This window comes from Lygodium microphyllum, chromosome 18 (assembly GCF_053477565.2).
Source record: "Lygodium microphyllum isolate KBCC chromosome 18, Lygodium_microphyllum_v1.1.10, whole genome shotgun sequence".
NCBI lineage: Eukaryota > Viridiplantae > Streptophyta > Polypodiopsida > Schizaeales > Lygodiaceae > Lygodium > Lygodium microphyllum.
This window is the reverse complement of record NC_141152.1, coordinates 66,168,889-66,190,467: the sequence shown is the minus strand read 5'-3', so window position 1 is coordinate 66,190,467 and position 21,579 is coordinate 66,168,889. Positions and strand designations below refer to the sequence as shown.

Genomic DNA, 21,579 nt, shown 5'->3' with positions numbered 1-21,579 from the left:
AGTGTGGGTTGAAGTGGAAAATTGTCTGGCGGTCTATTGGCCATTGTTAAAGGATGCGATGGCAGTTTTGGGAACGGTACTGGTTCCCCCAAGCCTAAGGGTTATGAATCGAAAATGTTTATGCATGTTATGGGACACGGCCAGGAAAAGGCCTGCGTGGCTTCGTCTCAATTGCTCTGGCATGCATCCCTTGCACTTTCGCTTGAAATGGGGCAACTTTGCAGGACATTGCTTTTCGTGTGGAAAATTGGGGCATTATATGGCCGAATGCCCAGAGAGACAACCGTCTTCAGATGATGTGCATGTTCTGCTACCTAAGGATGACATGGTGCTTGATGCTCTGGCACAGGAGGCCCCCCAGCCACCTAATGTTGTGGATAAAGGTAAACAAAAGGTCCTGGGTTTGGATTCCCGTATTAATGACTGGCTCGAGGCACGTTCCAAAAACGGTAAAAAGTTGGATGCAGGACTGGCGGATTCTAGGCCTCCGTGCGCACGTATATGCGCAGAAAGGAAATGTTCTCATCACAGCATGCTGCGCGTACTATGATTCCTTCTGCCCCCCGTAATCAGTCTACAAGGAAAGTCTATACAGAAGGTTCAAAGGGCCCACCTGCTAAGCTGGCGTTTGATACTAGAGGTAATGTGATTATACCCTGGGATCGTCGTTATCCCGGTTCCACTCCCAAGGCAGTGGATATTCCATCTACCTCTAAAGCGGGCCGCCAGAATTCGTTTGCAGTGTTAGCCGATTTTCTAGATGAAGGTGTCTTGGACGCTCTCGCGGAAAAGGTGAATCGAGGCAACAGCTGCCTCGTTCTTGATTCTCTTGTTTTGAAGATATATGAAGATAGCCACGTGGAATGTGCGAGGCATTTGTTCTCGTCATAAGGAACATGCTATGTGGACTATCTTGCATGAGAACCAGTGGGATGTCTTGTGTGCAGTTGAGCACAAGAGTCATGGGGAAGCAGGAAAAGTTGTGGATTGCCATGGGTTTCGCCTGTTTTATGCAGGGACACATGCTATGCACTATTCGGGCGTGCTTATGATTGTCCATGAGAAATACCAGCCTGTTTTTATTAAAAATGATGTACAGGGCCGCTTTGTGGTAATCGAAGTTTTATTTAAAGGAGAGATTATATGGTTGCTAGGCCTCTATGCTCTGAATGACCCTGCATCCCGACGGGATCTTTGGAAGACTTTGCAGAGCTCCATGTCCCTTGGCAAAAGGGGGTTTTTGATGGGGGATTTCAATGTGTGTGTTGACTCTTCTCAGTCCACTTCAGGGCATTCGGTAATGGATGCTCCGGAAAGTCGGGTATGGAATGCCTTTGCTCTTCACGTACTTCAGCAAGTTCTTTTGTCTTGGCTCCACCCTTCTTCTTCAGGATTTACTTTTCATTCCGCACAATATGCAACTACCTGGTCGTGGTTGGACCGAATATATATCATGGAGGGGGATGATTTTCTTCTCGAGATGCTGGAAATGAAAGTCTTGCAGCAATATGCCTTGTCGGACCATTTCCCTCTCCAGCTTGAGATGCTTGCACAACTTATTGCACCTTTTATGCAGTTGCTGGATAGACTCCCTTTACGTTTCAACTCGTCTTATTTGAAGCATCCAATCTTTCAGGGCTATATGCAGCAATTGATCGAGAGGTTTTTATTGGACTTCGCCTCTGAGGGCTTGGCTTCCTTTGCACGGCTGCTCTCTAATGTGAAGCGGGTTGCTCGACAGTATGGGATCCATCATGTCTCTCTTTGTCGGCGGCGTCGACACGCAGCGGAGGATGTACTGGCTTTAGTCCGTTCGCTGCTGGTGGACACCCCAGATGATGAATTTCTGCTGTCACTCGCGATACGTTTGGCTGATCTAGTGCTCGAAATGAAAGTGTTGCAGCAATATGCCTTGTCGGACAATTTCCCTCTACAGCTTGAGCTGCTAGCACAACCCATTGCACCTTATAAGCAATTTCTGGAGAGACTTCCTTTGCGTTTCAACTCGTCTTATTTGAAGCATGCAATCTTTCAGGGCTATATGCAGCAATTGATTGATAGATTCCTATTGGACTTCTCCTCTTAGGGCACTGCCTTGTTTGAACGATTGCTGTCTAATGTGCAGCGGGTGGCTCGGCAGTATGGGATCCATCATGCATCTCTTTGTCGCCGGCGTCAATAAGCAGTGGAGGACCTGTTGGCTTTGGTTCGCTCACTGCTAGTGGATACTCCAGATGATGAATTTCTGCTGTCTCTGGCAATGCGTGTGGCCGATCTTATTAAAGAGTTTCAGTTGAAATCTTATCAGCAGGCCAAATTGCAACATCTGACGTAGACTTTGCAAGATATTGCTTGTCAGACTCATAAGTTCTTTCGAGCTCTCCATGCCTCTCCTGCTCGAGAGAATATGACTAGACTTCAGGATGCAGAAGGTCAAGTGGTCCTTGATACGCAGACTATTGTCAATATGTGTAGGAATTATTTCATCGACCTTCTTGGTTCCACTTCTCCCCCTCCACGCCAAATTACTCATGCCCGTTCAGTTTTTTATGATCTGTTCCGCAATCAGGTTCCGTAGGACATGCAAGCTACTATGGAGATAGATATTTGTGAGGCGGAGGTTATAGATGTTGTGTTACACTTGCCCAAGGATAAAAGTCCTGGCTGGGATGGTCTCACCAATGAGTTCTTTGAGGTTTTTGCTACCCAACTGGCGAAACCATTGACGGCTCTGTTTCAGCAGGTGTGAGAAACGGGGATCATGCCTTCCTCCTGGAAAGGACTTATTATGTTGCTTCCAAAAGTTCCTTCGTTGTCTATGTTGAAACATTGGCGCCTAATTTCTTTGATGGGTTCTATGTATAAAATCTTTTCCAAAGTAATGGCGAATCGGCTCCATAAGCATCTTCCTACCATTGTGCATCCTCTCCAATATGGATTCATTAAGGGCCGAAACATTCTGCACAATGTATTAAATGCGCAATTGGCAATTGATTATGCAAAACATTCTAATCAGGTCGTACTGATTCAATTGGACCTGGAAAAGGCTTTTGATTATCTGGACTGGTCTTTCATTGCAGAACTTATTTCTGTTATGGGCTTTGGTGCCCGGATGTCTCGTCTGATGCACACGATTAGTGCTGCGGCATCTTCACGAGTCATGCTGAATGGAGGCGTTACCGAGCCATTTATCCTTGCCCGCTCTGTCAGACAGGGGTGCCCTTTGACTCCTCTCTTCTTTGCCCTTGCGACTCATCCAGTTCTTTCGATGTTATCTCATATGGCAGCTTCTACTCAGTTGGCTGGATTGTTACTTCCTTCTCGACAACACTTCATTAGTCAATCCTTGGCTAATGACAGCTTTATGATTCTGCGTGCGGACAAGGATAACCTTCACAAAGCATTAGATGTTTGGGCTCTCTTTGGTCAGGCTTCCGGTCTTCGCATCAATCCTTTGAAATCGGCCATTCTCAGCTGCACGGAGTTGGATTTGCAGTCATTGGACTGGGAGGGTATGGTTATTCCCCATGGCTCCATTGTCAGGTATCTTGGGTACCCTTTGGGTGTTGATGTTCCCCCAAAGCACCTACTACAGTGGATCTCACAGAAACTGTCGGCTAAGTTTCTGTATTGGAAGTCTCAGGCCTGGCCCTTCCATGTTCGCCTCAAAGTAGCCCAAACAATTATGTTGCCAATGCTTACATACTTCTTGCCATTGCTGCCCTGGACTGCTGCCACACTGAATGCTAGTACTGAGTCTATTCGCTTCATGTTATGGAAGAAGGATTCCCTGCATGCAGGCATTTCCCGGATTTCTTGGTCGCATGCGTGCACCCCAAACGCATGGGTGGAGGGGCTATTTTAGATGCCCAAACTCATATGCTGGCACTCCGTTGGTCTCTTTTCCGCACCATGTGCTCAGATCATCATCAGTGGGTTGTTATAGCCCGTTATTTTCTAGAGGATCATGGGCTTCTGCATGGTAATACCCAAATCCGGAGTTCTTGGTGGCACGTTCTTAATGCTGATTCTCGGTTCTCCAGTTCTTCCTCATCCCTGCTTGCCCATTTGGTATGTTCCTAGAGACTGGTCCTTCGCAAGGCTTAGTGGCATCCAGCAGAGAATCGTCTGGCTACTAATTCTTTTCAATTGGAATTATTGGCAGTTTCGCGGTTGCTTTCGTGGGAAGGTAAACATGAGCTTCGACTAAAATTCAACCGGATGGCACGTTTGGGATTAACTTCAGTTGCGGATGCCACCCTTGCTAGTCGCAATGTCTTGATATCCTTTCGTACAACCAGAAGGCTTTTCAAGATCCCTCGTGGATACAGGCATTTATGGGAACAGCTTTTGATGGTGCTCCAGAGCAGACACCCCTTTCCTGCCCTTGCTTCGGATCGTCCTTGGCATGACTGGGACTTGGAAGGCCAGCTGAATTTAGAAAAGGCTTCAGCTAACCAGGTGTATCATCTTCTGATTAAAGATCATCAATGGCTGGTTACTAAAGTTAATACTCTATGGGGATTCCGTAAATCCCGGTCATGGTGGAGGGCAACTGTGATGGATGGTTGGTTGAACAAGACACCCTTCAAATATAAGGTCTTTCTTTGGAGGATGATGATTGGTGGTCTTCCGCTTGCTTCAGCCCTTTCCAAGCGCCGAATCTCCAACGGCAGCTGTTTCTTTTGCACCACCAGTGTGGAATCCGCCCGTCACCGATTTATTTCTTGCCCCATCGCTAAGAAAATCTGGTCATTCTTGTTAGCCGTTTGGCGAGCGGTGGTTGGTTTAGCGCTACGCCCGTTTGATTGGGTTTTTGTGCAGCCCAAATACCCCACACCGACACAGCCACATATGAAGATCATGTTTCACTTTCTGCGATATTGGGGCTGCTGGCATAACTGGACCATTCGGAATGCTTTTCTTTTTGATTCCGCCTATAATGTTCAGCGGCATATTGCTACGCTTAAGGGTCTCTTCAACTGGCAGATAGATCTTCTCTGGCACTCTGATATGCTCTCTCGGGAGGACTATTTCTGGCATATGGTAATTTCCTTTGCATCTTTGCCATGACTTTGTAATTCTTTTGTAATCGTGAAAACTTGTACCTTCTTCGTAATTAATACAATTACCTTTTACGAAAAAAAAAAGAGAATGGCAACCCTCGTGTATCTTGTAATCATGTAAACTTGTACCTTTTTTTTCGTAATTAATACAATTACCTTTTATGAAAAAAAAGAGAGAATGGCGACCTGTCACGACTGGCCAACGTATCGAATCCTCGCCTATTCCACTTGCGCGCAGCCTGCTTAAGACCTGCGCACGTGTCTACCTGCCTTCCTGTGGACATGGGTTCCTTGACCTGCGCCACTGTTCAACTGCTTCATGCGCCCCCTGAGTCCTTTCTCACATTAGCGTAGGGTCCTGTCTGCCCTGCTCTACACTTCCAGTCTTGCCCTTGCCTTCCAAATGTTCATTTTCTGCCCAGCTTGCACTCTGTCCCAACACGCATGTGTACATCGTCGACTTGATCTGTGTCCTGACTTTCCTGTGGCACCCTGCTGCGTCTGACTGTGAGGGTCTGTCTGTGACGACCTGCTTTTATCCCGGGTAAGATAGTGTGAGTGAGAGTGATTGTTAAAGGTCTGTACAAACAGTATAGCAGAGCACAGATTTGCGCAGAGGGCCTGAGGTATAATGTCCTGCAGAAGGAGACAGGTTCAGTTCCTTTCTGTGATAGGCAGTCAGGGTTGGAATAAACTCTGTAATAAGTGTAAGCTTGGGATATGGAGAATTTGCAGGAATCTAATGGTATTGATACGGCCTTTCTAGACCAGCATATTGGGAATGGGGACGATAAAGACTTGGCAGAATCAGATGGTGATTCGTCAGCTGAAGATTCTGGGCAGTTAATGGAAGGGGGTGAGATGTGGGTAAACGCCGTAAAATGTTGGTCAAAGAATCAGATTTGTGTGCCCTGAATTTGCCTCAGCAAAATGTTCATGCTTCGTGTTCTCAGACTAATGTATTTTCAGTTTATGCTGGGGGTCACAGATTCCAAAAGAGGTATACAACTTTTTGTCATCAGAGATTTATAAATGCACTAGTAGAAAGAGCGTTGCCCCATTGATGAACCTTATATCCTTTAATTGTTTGTCTGAGTGGAATGAAGCTTGTTAAGTATCCTTGAGGATGTGAAGCAAGAACTAGCGAAAGAGCCAATCCTAAAAGCACTCAGAAGACGTGAAGTTTTCTATATATTTTTGGCAGCCACAATGCATAGTATCAGCTGCTATTTAGCTCAAACTCCATGTCTACGTGGGTAGGGCATGTAGATGGGGTCGTTGCGTTCTTCAGGGAGTGAGCTGCAGAAGGCGGTCCAGGCGTCAAAATTGGTATCCCAAATCCTCCTCCGCCACTTCGACTATGCCTCATAGCCTTGGATGGTTTTGGGAACCCTGTTTACCTTGTCTTGCCAGTAGTCTTCAGGCTCTTGCCTCCATGTGGTTATTATGAGGCTTCTTTCCTCTATCCACCTATTTGCAAGATCATTAGCCAGCCAATCATCTTATGTCGGAATATGCTCAAGCCAATGAGGGTAAAGCAGGTTCTTTACCGGAAGGGGAACATGTGGTCGCTGTTATAGGTGCTGATTTGGTTCTTCAGCAGATTGCTGCCTTTCATGAGAGGGCAGCCATCTTTTACTTTACGGGAAGGACTCCTTTGATCACTAGAATCCGTGCTTGGTTGCAATCTATGCTGGTCAATGTGGAGGTGTGTCAGGATGATGCTTTAGGACAAGGGAAGGCCTCCCTTGTGGAAGAGATTTATGATGAACCAAGGGGTTTTTTTGAGGTTCTTTTCCGCTCCCAGGAAGTGCATGCTCATATTATGCAACATATCCCATTGTTCATGGATGGTCAGGCAGTTCGTATGGTTCCATGGAGGCCTATGGTGGAGTTTTAGGAGGTACTTAGGCAAGCATGTCCAATTTGGGTTGAGGTGGTTGATTTTCCTGCACATCTTTGGTGACTTCTTCCCTTGGTTCTGAGATCTCTTGGTGAGGTGTTGATGGAGCCTCAGTTGGCCTCTCAAAATAGGAATAGGACATGTATGCTTTGGGATATAGGGAAACCTCGCCCGACTAAAGTTTGTTTTGAGGTTCCGGGGTTACAAACTTTGGTTTATGAGCTAAAATGGGGCACATTTGCTGGACACTGTTTCAGATGTGGACAATTGGGACTTTTTATTTCAGAATGTGCTAGAAGCCAGGAGGTATTGCAACGGTCTATGGATTCTGATTTGGATATGCATGACTATCATCCCTAGTAGATGGTTCAGTAGCCTGAAGCTGTTCTTGAGCCGATTGTCCAGTAGGGACAAGTAGATGGAAAGAAGGTTGCTTCTCAAGCTGGGAGTGAGCGTGCATCGCTTTTGGTGGGTCAGAACTTGTCTCCTCAGGATAATTCTTAGGTTATGGTGGTCCGTCGTAATGCTAGACAGGAGCCTTGGTCAACTCCTGTTCACCCAGTTCCGCAGACACTCACTCAGACTTTTCAACGCAGAGGTAGGGTTTCTATATGAAACCGCAACCTATAGTTGGTGCAAATGAAAAAAGGGTTTCTGATACTGCTCAGTGCTTTGACTTGAGAGGGAGGTTGGTGCCTCTTTGGGATGTTTTCTGTTCCTAGCAATAGCAGTTTCCTTCTCGTACTTGGACTGCTAGTTTGCAAAGGGCAGATCTGGTAGATGTGATATGAAGTGAGATGGAAAGATTTCGGGAAATCAAAGCAATTGATGTAAAAGGGAAAGGGAAAGTGGGGGTTCAATAGTTTCCTTTTTTGTGATCCATCATGAGAATTGTGCAATGGAATGTTAAATGTATTTCTTCGGGTAGTAAGCAATATTGGTTGTGGAAAGTTAAGTTAGCTGGAAATTGGGATGTTTTTTGTACTGTGGAGCATAAATAGCATGCTTTGGCAGGATCATCTTATGTATACAAGGATTATTTAGTCTTTTTTGGTGGTCGTGCTCCACATAAAGCGTGAGTTATGTTGGCCGTCAAATCTTCATTGCAACCATCTTTGATTTCTCAGGACTATTGCGGCAGATTTTATAATTTTTGAAATCCTATATGAGGGAGAGGTTTTATGGCTAGTGGGTGTGTATGCTCCTCCTATTGCTTGTGAACGTTGTCAACTTTGGGATGACTTGCATTGCCTTGCCATGGTGCGTCAAGGCTTTGTAATGGGTGATCTTAACGCCTGTATATCGTTGGATTAGATGACTTCACAGCACTTGGTTATGGATGGTCCTGAGCGATAGGCTTGGGATGCTCTAGCAACTGTGTCTTTGAAACAAGACATGTGGTCTTGGATGCATCTATCTCAGTCAGGATATACTTATCGTTCTCTTCAGTATCCAAGCACATGGGCCAGACTCGACAGGATTTATACTTGTCAAAGTGGTTCTTATCGCCCTGCAGTCATTGATATGTGGGTAGAGCCACAGCATGTCTTGTTTGATCATTATCCTTTGATTTTGGAAATGACACACGAACGTTTAATGCCTGGCTCTCTTGGCTCGTTTGCCTATTCATTTCAATCAATCCTTTCTGTTGCAAAATCATTTTCTGGAATGTATTCAGCAATTAATTGATTCCTTTCGTTCTAGGGTCCTATTAGAAGGGATGGAAGCATGGGCTGTTTTTAGGGATAATGCGCGTTCGTTATCCCGACAGTATGGTATTCAGCATGCTTCCTTTTTACGTGCTGAATTGAAGCATGCAGAATCTTTGTTGGCCCATTTGTTGTCTCTATGTCAGTTGGGGGATACCACTAATGACTTAATTACATGCATTGAATGGTTGAAAGTTCAATCCCTACAGGAAGAGGAATATGCTAAATACAAATTGCTGTCCACAGCAGAAGCTTTGCATGACAATAACTGTCAATTTCATGAATTTATTGCTCAATTACATTAGAAATACGCTCGGGAAAATATTGTGCGTTTGAAAAATGAGCAAGGTGCTATGGTGACAGATCATCATTCAGATGTGTGTAGATTTTTATAAATCATTGTTGGGCCCTCAAGAGATTCTTTGTGATGCTGTACACTTAGCTTGCAGACGCATTTGTGATCTGGTTAGTAATTAGGTTTAGACAGAATGGGTAGGCTTAATGGAGGCTGATATTTCGGAGGATGAAGTGGAAGAGGTGCTGTCCCATTTGCCTAGAAGGAAAAGCCTTGGTTGGGATGGGCTTCCTAATGAGTTGTTTTCAGTCAATGTTGAACAAGTTAAGGATTCGTTGACTCGCCTATGTCAGCAAGTTTGGAATTTTGGTGTCATGCCTTTGGACTAGAAGATTGTAGACATTCGGTTATTGCCTAAGGTTGCCTTTCCTACCTCTTTGAAACAATGGAGACCCATTTCTGTTATGTGTTGTTTATACAAAATCTTCTAAAAAATCATTGCCAACAGATTGTATAAAGTATTTCCGCATTTGGTTCATTCATGTCAATATGGTTTCATTAAGGGTTGGAATATAATGCACAACATTTTGAATGTTCAACTGGGGATTGACTTTGCAAAAGCTTCAGGCCACCACATTGTTATGCTCCAGGTTGATATTGAAAAGGCATTTGATCATGTAAGCTGGTCTTTTTTGAAGCAACTTATGTTCACCATGGGGTTTGGGCCATGTATGGTTTCTCTTGCGGATACTATTAGTCAGGGGACAGTGGCCCGTATTGCACTTAATGGAGGGATCACTGATGAACTTGCCTTATCTCGGGTCCCTTCGGCAAGGCTGCCCTCTCAGCCCTTTGTTGTTTGCATTAGTCTCTCACCTAATGCTTTACTTTTTGGATAAGTTGGCCAATGAAGGTGAGATTGTTGGTTTGTCTCTCTTCCTAGTGGGGCCCAACTTGTGGGTCAATCTTTGGCAGATGTTTCCTTTATATTTCTTAAGGTAGATCGCTCGAATATTGATCGGGAAATGGTAGCATGGAAACTTTTTGCTATGGTATCAAGACTTCATATTAACGCTTAGAAATCCACCTGCTCTCTTGTACAGAAAATGATTTGCAGGCTTGGAGGGACAAATGCATTGTCTTGTGCTTTGGAGATGGATCACACTTTGTCCTATGTTCAAGCAGAAAGATAGTCATATGACTCCCAAGACTTGGATTGGGAGCACCTTTTGGAAATTTCCAATATGTTACTTGGGGAGTATGTGCAACATAATTAGGATAATTGCAGTGACTTTGAAGAGAGTGATGTTATTGTTACTATTGTGGATACAAGGAAGGTGTTGTGTTTGTCCTCTTCCTTCCATGAAAAAGCGATCATCTTGCTCTTTAATACTAGAATTCCTATAATGTCTTCCGTACGCTCATGGTTGATTAGTGTTGTGCAAGAGGATTGCGTGGAGGACATTTTTGTGGGCTCAAGGGGGTTTTATGGGGTCTTGCTCCGATCCCCTCATTAGCGTGATGTGTTTTTAAGCAAGCTGCCATTGCTTTATGATTGCAAATTGGAGCATAATGTCCCATGGCCGCGAGTGACATATTTCATAGAACTGCTAAAGCAAGAATGTTTGGTGTGGGTGGAAGTGGAGGGTTGCTGAGCCAGGTATGGCCCCTTTTGCTTGATGCTATGACTAAGATTGGTAAAGTGTTGGTACCCCAAGTACTCCAGCAATTAATAGAAGTAGAATGTGCATAATGTGGAGTACCTCTCACAAGCATCTCACTTGGCTATGGGTGAATTCCCCTAGCATGCATACTTTGCACTTCTGTCTCAAATGGAGAGCCTTTGCGAGACATTGCTTCAATTGTGGACAATTGGGTCACTTTATGGCAACATGTACTTAAAGCAAAGAGGAGACAAGACATGAAAATGATGCTTTTGTTGTACAACAAGATGGTTCTATCTTGCATATGGATATAGATGCCCAACCCGTTGGGGAGAATTTGGGCAAAGGAAAACAAATGCTTCCACCTCTCATTGATGGTGCCCATTGCTAGCAAGAGGTGTAGTCAAAAAAGGGCAAAAAGTCAAATGACATTTAGAACATTGGATCCTTAGAGGATACATAGAATGTCATGCACACCTATGCACGTTGTAAGGACAAGCCTTTGTCCCAAGGTGCTAGTGTTACACCTTTGAGCAGAAGGAAACCTCTAATTCTAAGGCTTGACAGGAGCTTGCTACATGGAATGTTCTGGGTATTTGTTCATGTGGCAAGAAGCATGCTATGTGGCAAACCTTTCACTCTAATACCTTGGATGCTTTGTGTGTGACGGAGCATAAGAGTCATAAAGAAGCAAGAAGGACCCTACACTATCATGGCTTCAAGCTTTTCTTTGCTGGTGTTTCTATGGAAACCCATTCCAATGTGTTGCTAATTGTCTTAGAGAAATTTCAGCCAGTAGTAATCGAGAGAGATGTATCAGGTAGATTCATAGTTGTAGAAATTACTTATGATGGGGAAGTGCTATGGCTGATGGGCCTCTATGCTCCTAATGATGTTCCTAGTCATCGTGAGTTATGGTGCCAGTTGAGAGCATGCCTCTCCCTTGGAAGATCTGGATTTATCATGGGTGATTTCAATGTGTGCTGACCCATTGCATTCTACTTCCAAACATGGACTCATAGATGGCTCGAAATGCCAAGATTGGAATGCTTTTGCTTCAGCAGTTTTGAAACATGATCTCTAGTCTTGGTTATCTCCCCTAGACCATGGCTACACGTGGAAACTTGGAGCCGCCTGGATTAGATCTACATTATGCTGCATGATGATTCCTTTTTGCCAGAGGTTTTGGAAATCAAGGTTTTGCAAGGTTATGTTCTCTTTGATCACTTCCCCGTAGTATTTGAGATGCATATGCATCCTATTGATCCCTTTCGAGCCCTTTTGAGCAAGTTGCCTTTGTGTTTCAAATCCTCCTTTCTCCTGCATGGAATATTTAATGGCTATACAATAGTTTTTGCATTAATTTTCATTGGATCTTCCGTTCCAAGGGGTAGCTTCCCTTGATTAGTTGATATGCAAAGGGGAAATTGTTGCTAGACAATATGGAATACATTATGCTACCTTGCTCAGGCAAAGGTTGCAAACTGCCAAGCAACTCTTAGCTCTGACACACTCTGTTTTGATGGATTTGCCACAAGATTCTCTTTTGTGTTCCATCTTCACAAGATTGGCACAACTTGTTGATACTTTTCAAAAGAGATCATACTAGCAGGCCAAACTTGCTGCCCTATCAGAGGGACTGTGGGACAGTAATTGTCAGTTCCACAAGTTTTATTGGGGCTTGCATGCATCCGTTGCTAGGGAAAATGTGGCCCACCGCCTCAACAACTCCGATGGTGAAATGGTCACAGATCCGCAAGCAATTGTGCAAATGTGCAGAATCTATTTCATGGACTTTCTTGGATGGCGATTCCCAACCCTCTATTTCTCATGCAATTGGTGCAACCTGTTCATTGTTTTGTGACCTGGTTAAAGATTAAGTCCCACACTGGACGTTGTTGACTATTCGGACATGGACATCACACAAGATGAGGTCATGGTTGTCGTGTTGCATTTGCCTAAAGATGAGAGCCTGTGGTGGGATGGTATCACCAATGAGCTCTTTGAGATATAGGCCACTCACTTGGTTGCACCTTTGAGAGCCTTATGCTAGCAGGTTTGGACGATTGTACACATGCTACCCTCTTGGAAGGAGGGTCTGATTAAATTGATCCCTAAAGTGCCATCCCCCTTAGTCTTGAAGCATTGGTGACCAATCTCTTTGATGGGATCTGTGTACAATATCTTTACCAAAGTCTTGGATAATACATTGCATGAATACCTTCCGCACATTATTTGCCTTGCCTAGTATGGATTCATCAAAGGGAGAAATATTCTGCACAACATCTTGAATGTCCAAGTGGGGATAGATTATGCTTGCTACATGAAATAAGAAATGGTGATGGCTTAGTTGGACCTTGAAAAAGCCTTTGACCATTTGGAGTGGCCCATGTTGGGTCAGCTGATGCAAGGCATGGAATTTGGTCCAAGAATGTCTAGTCTTATCAATACTCTCAGTGTGGATTCCTCTTCAAAAGTTTTGCTTAATGGTGATTTCATGACACCCTTTTCCCTTTGTCGATCGGTTAGGCAAGGTTTCCTGCTGAGTCCTTTGCTCTTTGCCTTGGCCACTGATCCCATTCTGACGATGTTGTCTTGTCTAGTAGCTAATGGTGAGGTGGTTGGACTCTCTCTCCCTTCACAGGAATAGTTGGTGGGTTAAGCCTTTGCGGATGACACTTTCATGTTTCTTAAGGTTGATCCGGACAATATATGAAGAGCAATGGCCACATGGGACTTATTTTCCCTTGCCTTGGGGTCCTACATTAGTGCATCTAAATCAGCCCTTATCAGTTGCACTAAGAGTGATCTCCGAGCCTTGGGTTGGCAAGGTCAGGTGGTGCTTAGAGGCATTGTTTTCAGGCATTTGGGCTATCCTTTGGGGGTGTAGTTTTTGCCTAAGGTGCTAATGGATTGGATCTCCTCGTGCATTATGGATAAGTTTGTGTATTGAAAATCGCAAGCTCGACCTTTTCACGTAAGGTTAAAAATAGTGTAGACAATTATCATACCAATGGTTTCATATTACCTTCCCTTGCTCCCTTGGATGAAGTCTCATTTATGGCAAATTACTCAACCCATCCGGTTTTTGCTTTGGAAAAAAGATTCTACACAGATGGGTATCACTTGGATCTCGTGGCACCTTGTTTGCACTTGCAAAAGAATGGGTGGTGGGACTCTTTTGGACTAGGAGACACATATGATTGCTCTCCATTGGTCATTGTTCTAGGCTTCGTGCGAGGGTAGGCAACCTTGGTCTTTGATTGCCTAGTTTTTTCTTGAGTTTCAAGGTATTAAGCATGGGAACACCAGGATTTCTGCCTCATGGTGGCACGTGGTTAATCCTGAACAGCCTTTCCATCTTAAGTCTTCCATATTGTTGAATCATAGTCCACTCTTAGAGATCACTCCTTGTTAAATCATCATGGCACCCACCTTCGCATTGGGAGGTAGCAAACACTCTGAGAGTGGAAGTGTTGGTTGTTTCAAAGCTTCTCTTCTGAGATAAGGCTAAAAGGAACAAAGGCCGATGTTGAATAGGATGGTATGCTTGGGACGGGATTTCTCAGATGATGATGAAAAGAAATAGTTTCTTGCAAAAAGAAATGATACCTTGTTCGGCTAACCAATGTAAGCAAACATTCTAAATATGATTTGGAAGAAGCTATGGGCTTTGCAAAGGCATTCACTCTGGTGCATACTCGTGTCCGCTCTTATGCGCAAGTGGCCACCATCTTTGAGGACTCCCAAGGGTCGTACTGGGAGCACTTGCTTGAATTTTCCAACACTCAATTGGGTAATTATGTTTACTAAAATGTTTCTAGTGCCTCAGACAAGGTTGAGGAGGATGTTGTGTATGCTAAGGTTGTGTTGTGCTCACTTTCTAGCTTTTAGAAATGATTTAGTTTCTTGGTGTTGAGCGGTCTCTTCAGTAACCCTGCCCTCACTTTTGTACAAGTGTGAGGAAGTGCTAACAAACCCAAAATATGAGGAAGTGGAATAGAATCTTCATATGAGGTTGCATTGCACCATAAATTTAGCATTGCCAAAGACCCAATCAAAAGGATGTATCCTAGTCCCCACTAGTGCATGCCAAATGCCAGAAAGGAGGGCCCAAAGCTTCCAAGAAAAAGAACATGAGATGAATCTATGGCGGGAAGACTCAATTTTAGTGGTATAAAGAAACAATTCCCATTGGAAATACCCATGTGGTGATGAGTTGATGCAAGGGGAAGACCACCCACTAGCATGCGACCACCCACTAGAATTTCCAAATGAATATCTTAAATCTAAATGGCGTCTTGTTGATCCATTACTTCATCACTATCAATTTCCACCAGGCTTAACATTAAGATTTGTGCGATCCCCAAAGCGCATTGGCTTTGGTGGTTGACCATGAGGAGCGACCTCTGACCATGAGGTGATAAATATGATTAATCGAAGAAGACTCAACACTCAAATGCCCTACAAGGTTCCAATCTTACTAGGGATTATTAGAATCTAGGATAGGAAAGGATTTGTGGTCCTGCGAAAGTCCAAAGACTTTGCCCCAAAGATCATGGTAGTGATGGAGGTCTTGACATCCCTACAACAGCTCAAATTTATGTCCAATATCTAATGAGAAATAATCATATATATCTTCATTGAGTAGTAGTTCTTGAACTATTATTCTTTTGTCAAGCTCTTTGATCTTCTTGGCTTAGTGAGTGATGATCAGCTGCAACTCCTAGTTTGAATAGGATAAGGGAGGGTTTCTCCAAGGTAGTCGGAAGTATCTCCACCCATGTTGGAACCTTGTGGGGTAGGTTGTGGAATCCACTCTTGCTCGGTTCTCGACAAAGGCTCCTTTGGAGATCTAGTAGGTGTGGAAGTGTTTGATGTCATCTTCCATCTATAGTTGATGTTTTTGTGCTAGGTGAAATATTGACCCCCAAACTCCTGTGTCTCTAGACCGGGGTAGAGAGTATGAGGAGAAGAGTGTGTCGTACTTCGATGGAGCTTGAAATGCAGTAGGTAGCCTCCTAGGAAGTCTAGTAGCAGCACCAAATGCAATCCTCTTGAAGGTCGGAGACAGGCAGTTAGTGTAGAGAACAGCAAACACAGTAAGTACTGATGATGTGACAGCTAGGTGATGCAGCAAAACTGTCAAATGTAGCAATCTGATGACGTGATAGGTCAGGGCATCTCCAATAACATGGAAGCCCACATGGCAGCAGGCAGCAGCAGATCAGGGTGCAGACAGCAATCTCCTGGCAGGACAGCAAGTTGGAAGACTGAGAATATTCAAGAACAGCAGTAGTTAGGCTGGACACTAGGTGCCTGATGATAGGAAACAATGGGAAGCAGCTCAAACTGAGATATCATCTGTGAACTGGGTGTGGACAGCAGAGAGAAGACACCTGCAAGTTGCAAAAATGAGATTGAGACTGAGTGGTAGGCAGCCTATCTATTTATAGATGGTTGGGTCCTCCCAAACTAGGGTTTGGATTATGGGACAAACACATTGTAGGAACACATTTCTTTTAATGAAAGTTTGATAATTTAATTAATTAATCTTGTTTTGGGGCTGTTTAACGTGGCTAATCAGCATATAATGCATTTTTACCTTAACAGCCTCTAGGGCTGCAACTATGTCTCTAGTTTCAAGCTTTGTAGTTGTAGTGAACTTGAGCATCTGAATAGCCTTAGCGAAAAATGAAGTGGGGCTTGCATTGGTGAAGAGGATGAAGGAATGGTTAGAAGGAGGAAATGCTTTTATGTAGACATTGGACTTTGGCACCTTTTACTGCGTGGCAACACATATGGCTTGGTACTACAGCCCATTGGATTGCTTGTTCGCGCCAACCATTGTGTTTATGATGTACTTAGTTGTCCCTTAGAGGCCTTGTTTTTTACTTAGTATTTTACGTTAGGGATTTCTTTTGAGGTGTATCACTCTTTTCTTGGGCTAAATAAAATTGAAAGTACAGCTTTAGAATATATACAAAGATGGGGCATCCACAACTTTCCCATAGAGTACCATTCAAAGAAAGCTTTGGCATCATCGATGCTAAGATGTAAACTTATCTCCATCGTTGTAGCAAGATGTTTGCAGTTGTTAAGTCCAACTATCCATAGTGATGTCACAATGGAATAAAGCAATGCCTCCATCATCGCTCTACCAGAACTGAATGCCCAAGTGCAATTCAACCTTTAAATTGGAAAAAGGTTTCTCATTTAGCTGAGCAAGCCACAAAAAACTTATTTGTAATAATACATCACCATTCCTCTTGATGTAGAGGATACTCTTATGTGGTCATTTGGACGATTGCAAACCATGTACAATCAAGTATGCATTTTTCTTCTCATACAAAGGATGAGAAGATTGGTCCAAGCCATATAATGATTTCTTTAATTTGCACATCTAGTTTTGATGCCCTTTTGGAACAAAATCATGACTTGTTTCAACATATGAAGCTTCATGCTCATAGGAGCACCTAACTTTGTTTTGATGCCCTTTTGAGGAAAACAATGACTTATTTCAACATATGAAGTATCGTGCTCATTGAAGCTCCTAATGTTCTTTTCATGGCCTTTTTGGAACATGACCTTTTTTAACATGTGAAGCATCATGTTCATAGAAGCGCCTAACTTACTGATATATGCCACTAGCTAGTTGCATGAAACTAAACCTACAAACTATAGATATTTGATTGTGGTTGCATGAAACTAACTTAAAAACTATAGATGTTTGACTAAGGAAATTGTCTTAATGTTGAACTTTACCTTTCTGTCCCTTATCTCAAAATCTTACTCTTGCATGATGTGAGCTCAATGAGCTTGTCTACCTGAATAAGAATAATCTTTCCACCTTCCTTAACATGAAAAGATGAGTCTTTGGCACACATGACTGTATTCCTTGTAGAAGTTTGTGGAAAGAGCATAGTTGGTTCAGAGCTAAGTACAAGCCAGCTATGTGGGAGGTAGCTAGAGCTGTAGAGAGAGTGGAAGCTCTTGAAACAATAAGAGCTCGATCAATGTCCTTCCATTGTGAGAACATCTCATGTTTAGAAGTGATATGCTTGTTAGCATTACTATTAAAGTACCAAACATATAGGTCCACAAGTGACACATACACATCCTGCCTCCTGTGCCAACTTTGGGCATTCTTTAATGAAATGACTTGCTTCCCTGCAACACTAACACTTGGCTTTCTTCTTAGGCTTTTGACATCCTTACCAGTTTTCTTGGAGCTAGCGGATGTAGCTCCCTTTCTGAAGTTGTTAGATGAGGTCTTTCCTTACCTCTTTGATCAGCAATAAAATCTTGGTTTGGCACATGCATATTATATTTGTTTTTCCTAGACTATTCTTCTCGTAAGACCATAGTAGCTAATTCTTCAAACTTCAGGCATGTGGATTATCCTTCATGATAAGCTTGGGGGAAGAGACAAAAATCTGATTAGGAGGAGATTTTAGCTTTATATGAATAAGGAGTTGATAGATTTTACAACTTCTACTCTTCATTTCTTTGGGTTTTTGGTAAGCATACTACATGTGTATGAAACTTCCCTCAACTTTAATCAATGTTTCTCAGACATGCAAAATTTCGAGGAAACTAGTAGCTCTACTTATTGATGTTACTATTCTTAAGGGATGGGCTTTAGTTATTCTTCACTTCTACTTCTTTGAGTGATCATTCAGAAATGTGCTATCCTTGGTTGATACTTTGAAACAATCTTATTTAATATTTGATATGATCTGTTCATATGTTTTGGTCCAAAGTTGTAAGGTCTCATCCTGGCAAAGAAAGTCTACCTTTTATTGTAAGATGATGCCATGGGATAAAAAATAGTTGTATTTTGATCGGGCCTAGTAAAGAGTTTCCATCACCATTTTTACATGTTTCCCATTTTTGTAGGATCCCTTGAGACAGCCACTGTTACAGAGATTAGCTGCTGCACCTCACAAGCATTGTGCTGTTGTTGCCTTCAAACGTAAGAATAAGAATAACATAAAGTGATCAACTTTTACGTGTATTGCGCTCTTCAAGTTTACTGTTTTCTTTATGCTAATATTGAAACACAATGCAAGACTTGAGCTTGGTGATGCTAAACTCTACAAGGTACAAAGTGTCCTATTTGGATATAGTAAAAATAAGTTATTGAGCATTATTGCTCAGATGAATCCTATTTTATAACTGTCTTTTGTCTGGGTCTTTTTGGTAATTCATTTTGAATGACTGGTGGATAGGGCGACTTGGGAGATAAAAAACCAGACAAGGTGGTTTTTCTCGGGAGAGAGAAGGCTTAGAGAGAGAGAGAGAAGAGTTCGCATGGTGGTCGGGGAGCGCGTCGTCTGTCGGGCCGCCATAGCCAGGTTCGCCCGTCGTCTGCGCCCGTCGCCGCCATAGCCAGGTACGCCCGTCGTCTGTGCCCGTCGCCGCCCAGGTTCGCCCGTCGCCCGTCGCCTGTTGCCCGTCGCCCGTCGTCTGCGCCCGTCGTCTGCGCCCGTCGCCCGTCGCCTGTTGCCCGTCGCCCGTCGTCTGCGCCCGTCGTCTGCGCCCGTCGCCTGTTGCCTGAGCCTGCAACTGCCCGTCGCCTGCAGGCCTGTCACCCATTGCCCGCCCCTGACGCCCCGTTGGCCGCGGCTGCCCCTGGCGTCCTGTTCCGTCGGGCGCAGCTGGGTCCTTCGCCCCGCTGCTGGTCGGCCCATCGCCAGCGGCCCCCACCCTGTTGTCGCCCGCCTGCGTGGTGAGCTCTGCACCCGTTTTTGTTCGTTTGCCCTCTGAGTTTTAGGGTTTCTGCTGGCGAGGCCCCTGCCCTGCGCCCTCGACTATCCCGTGCTGCCGTCGACTGCCAGACCTGTGCCCCACCCTCAGGCCCGTGCACCGTTAGGGTTGCGCCCTGCCACACGCGCTCGTGGGACAGGCCACGACTCAGGCTGACAGGACGCGTGTGAAGACAGCAGTAGGGCTGGCCTGGATTTGGACTTTCTTGACCGGACGGTGGCAGCCCTTGGCCCTGATTCCGATGCAGAGGAGCCGGAAGATATGGTGCCATGCACGGAGGAGTTACCGCCGACTTCTGAACAACCGCCTGCCGGCAAACGCTCCAAGCATACGCCTGATGAGCCAATGAGCCCTCCGGAACGCTCCTATGCGCAAGTGGCCTCTGATCCTGTGGATTCGCAGGAAATTGACTGGGAACATTTGCTGGACTTCGCCAATACTCTGCTTGGTGATTATGTCCAGCATAATACCGAATCTTTTTCTGTTGCGGGAACGGATGATGTGCTGGAAGCCACGGTCGACCCCAAATCAGTCTTGCGATCCTTCTCGGTGTTCTATGACCGTGCCGTTATACTTTTCTTCACTGGCAGGATCCCAGTGCTTTCGCACATTCGCCAGTGGTTGCACCATCTCTTGCAAGGGGAGTCGGTTAAGGAGATCTTCCTTGGACCTCGCGGGTTTTATGAGGTCCTGCTGAAATCAGAAACCCATCGCGCTGAGCTCCTGTCCAAGTTGCCGCAATTCTTTGATCGCCGCTTGGTTCATGTTGTGCCATGGCGCCCCATGGCCGACTTCCAGCGTCTGCTTCAACGCGAATGCCCGGTGTGGGTGGAGGTGGAAAACTGTCCGGCGGTCTATTGACCCATGTTGAAGGATGCGATGGCAGCTGTGGGAACAGTGTTGGTTCCCCCAAGCCTCAGGGCCATGAACCGCAACCGTTTATGCATGCTCTGGGACACGGCCAGGAAAAGGCCCGCGTGGCTTCGCCTCAATTGTTCGGGCATGCATCCTTTGTATTTTCGCTTAAAATGGGGCAACTTTGCGGGCCACTGCTTTTCATGTGGAAAACTGGGGCATTTCATGGCTGAATGCCCTGAAAAGCAGACGTCTTCGGAGGATGCGCAGGTTGCGCTGCCCAAGGACGACATGGTGCTTGATGCCACGCCCCAGGAAGCTCTTCAGTCTCCTCATGTCATGGATAAAGGCAAACAACAGGTCTTGAGTGTGGATTCCGGTCGCACTGATTGGATTGAGGCACGTCCTAAAAAAGGTAAAAAGTTGGATGCAGGCCTGGCAGATCCTGGGCCTCCCGCTTCCCAGGATTCCGTGCGCACGTATACGCGCCGGAAAGACATGCCCACTCCACAGCAGGCTGCGCGTCCTACGGCCCCGTCGGGCCCTCGCAATCAGTCTCCAAGGAGAGCCTATACCGACGGCCCCAGAGGCCCACCTGCCAAGCTGGCGTTCGATGCCAAAGGAAATGTTATTACACCCTGGGATCGGCGTTATCCCCGCCCCTCTCCCAAGGTAGTGGATTTCCCTTCTACCTCCAAAGCAGGTCGCCAGAATTCTTTCGCTGTATTGGCTGATTTTCTGGATGAGGGTGTCCTGGATGCTCTCGCGGAAAAGGTGAAATCGAGGCAGCAGGCGCCTCGTTCCTGACTTCCTTCTTTGAGAATACATGAAGATAGCCATGTGGAATGTGCGAGGCATTTGCTCTCACCATAAGCAACATGCCATGTGGACCGTCTTGCACGAGAATCAGTGGGATGTATTGTGTGCAGTTGAGCACAAAAGTCACGGTGAAGCAGGGAAAGTGATAGATTGTCATGGATTTCGTCTGTTTTATGCAGGGACTCATGCTTCGCACTATTCGGGCGTGCTGATGATTGTCCATGAGAAATATCAGCCTGTCCTTGTTAAAAATGATGTGCAGGGCCGGTTTCTGGTGATCGAAGTCTTATTTGAAGGAGAGATTTTATGGCTGTTGGGCCTCTATGCTCCGAATGATCCCGCATCCCGACGGGATCTTTGGTCCACTTTGCAAGGCTCCATGTCACTCGGCCGAAGGGGGTTCTTGATGGGCGATTTCAATATGTGTGTTGACTCTTCACAGTCCACTTCAGGGCATTCGGTAATGGATACGCCGGAAAGCCGGGTGTGGAATTCCTTT

The 21,579-nt window shown here is 45.0% G+C and overlaps 1 protein-coding gene across 1 annotated transcript in view; it reads left to right on the top strand.

Moving 5' to 3' along the window:
• LOC148020974 (uncharacterized) overlaps positions 1-21,579 on the top strand; it is a 251,506-nt gene that overhangs the window by 71,714 nt on the left and 158,213 nt on the right. Inside the window, exon 2 of the mRNA XM_087699486.1 lies at positions 18,537-18,612. The gene's annotated coding sequence lies outside the window, so the exon portion shown is untranslated. The remainder of the gene's footprint in view (positions 1-18,536; positions 18,613-21,579) is intronic.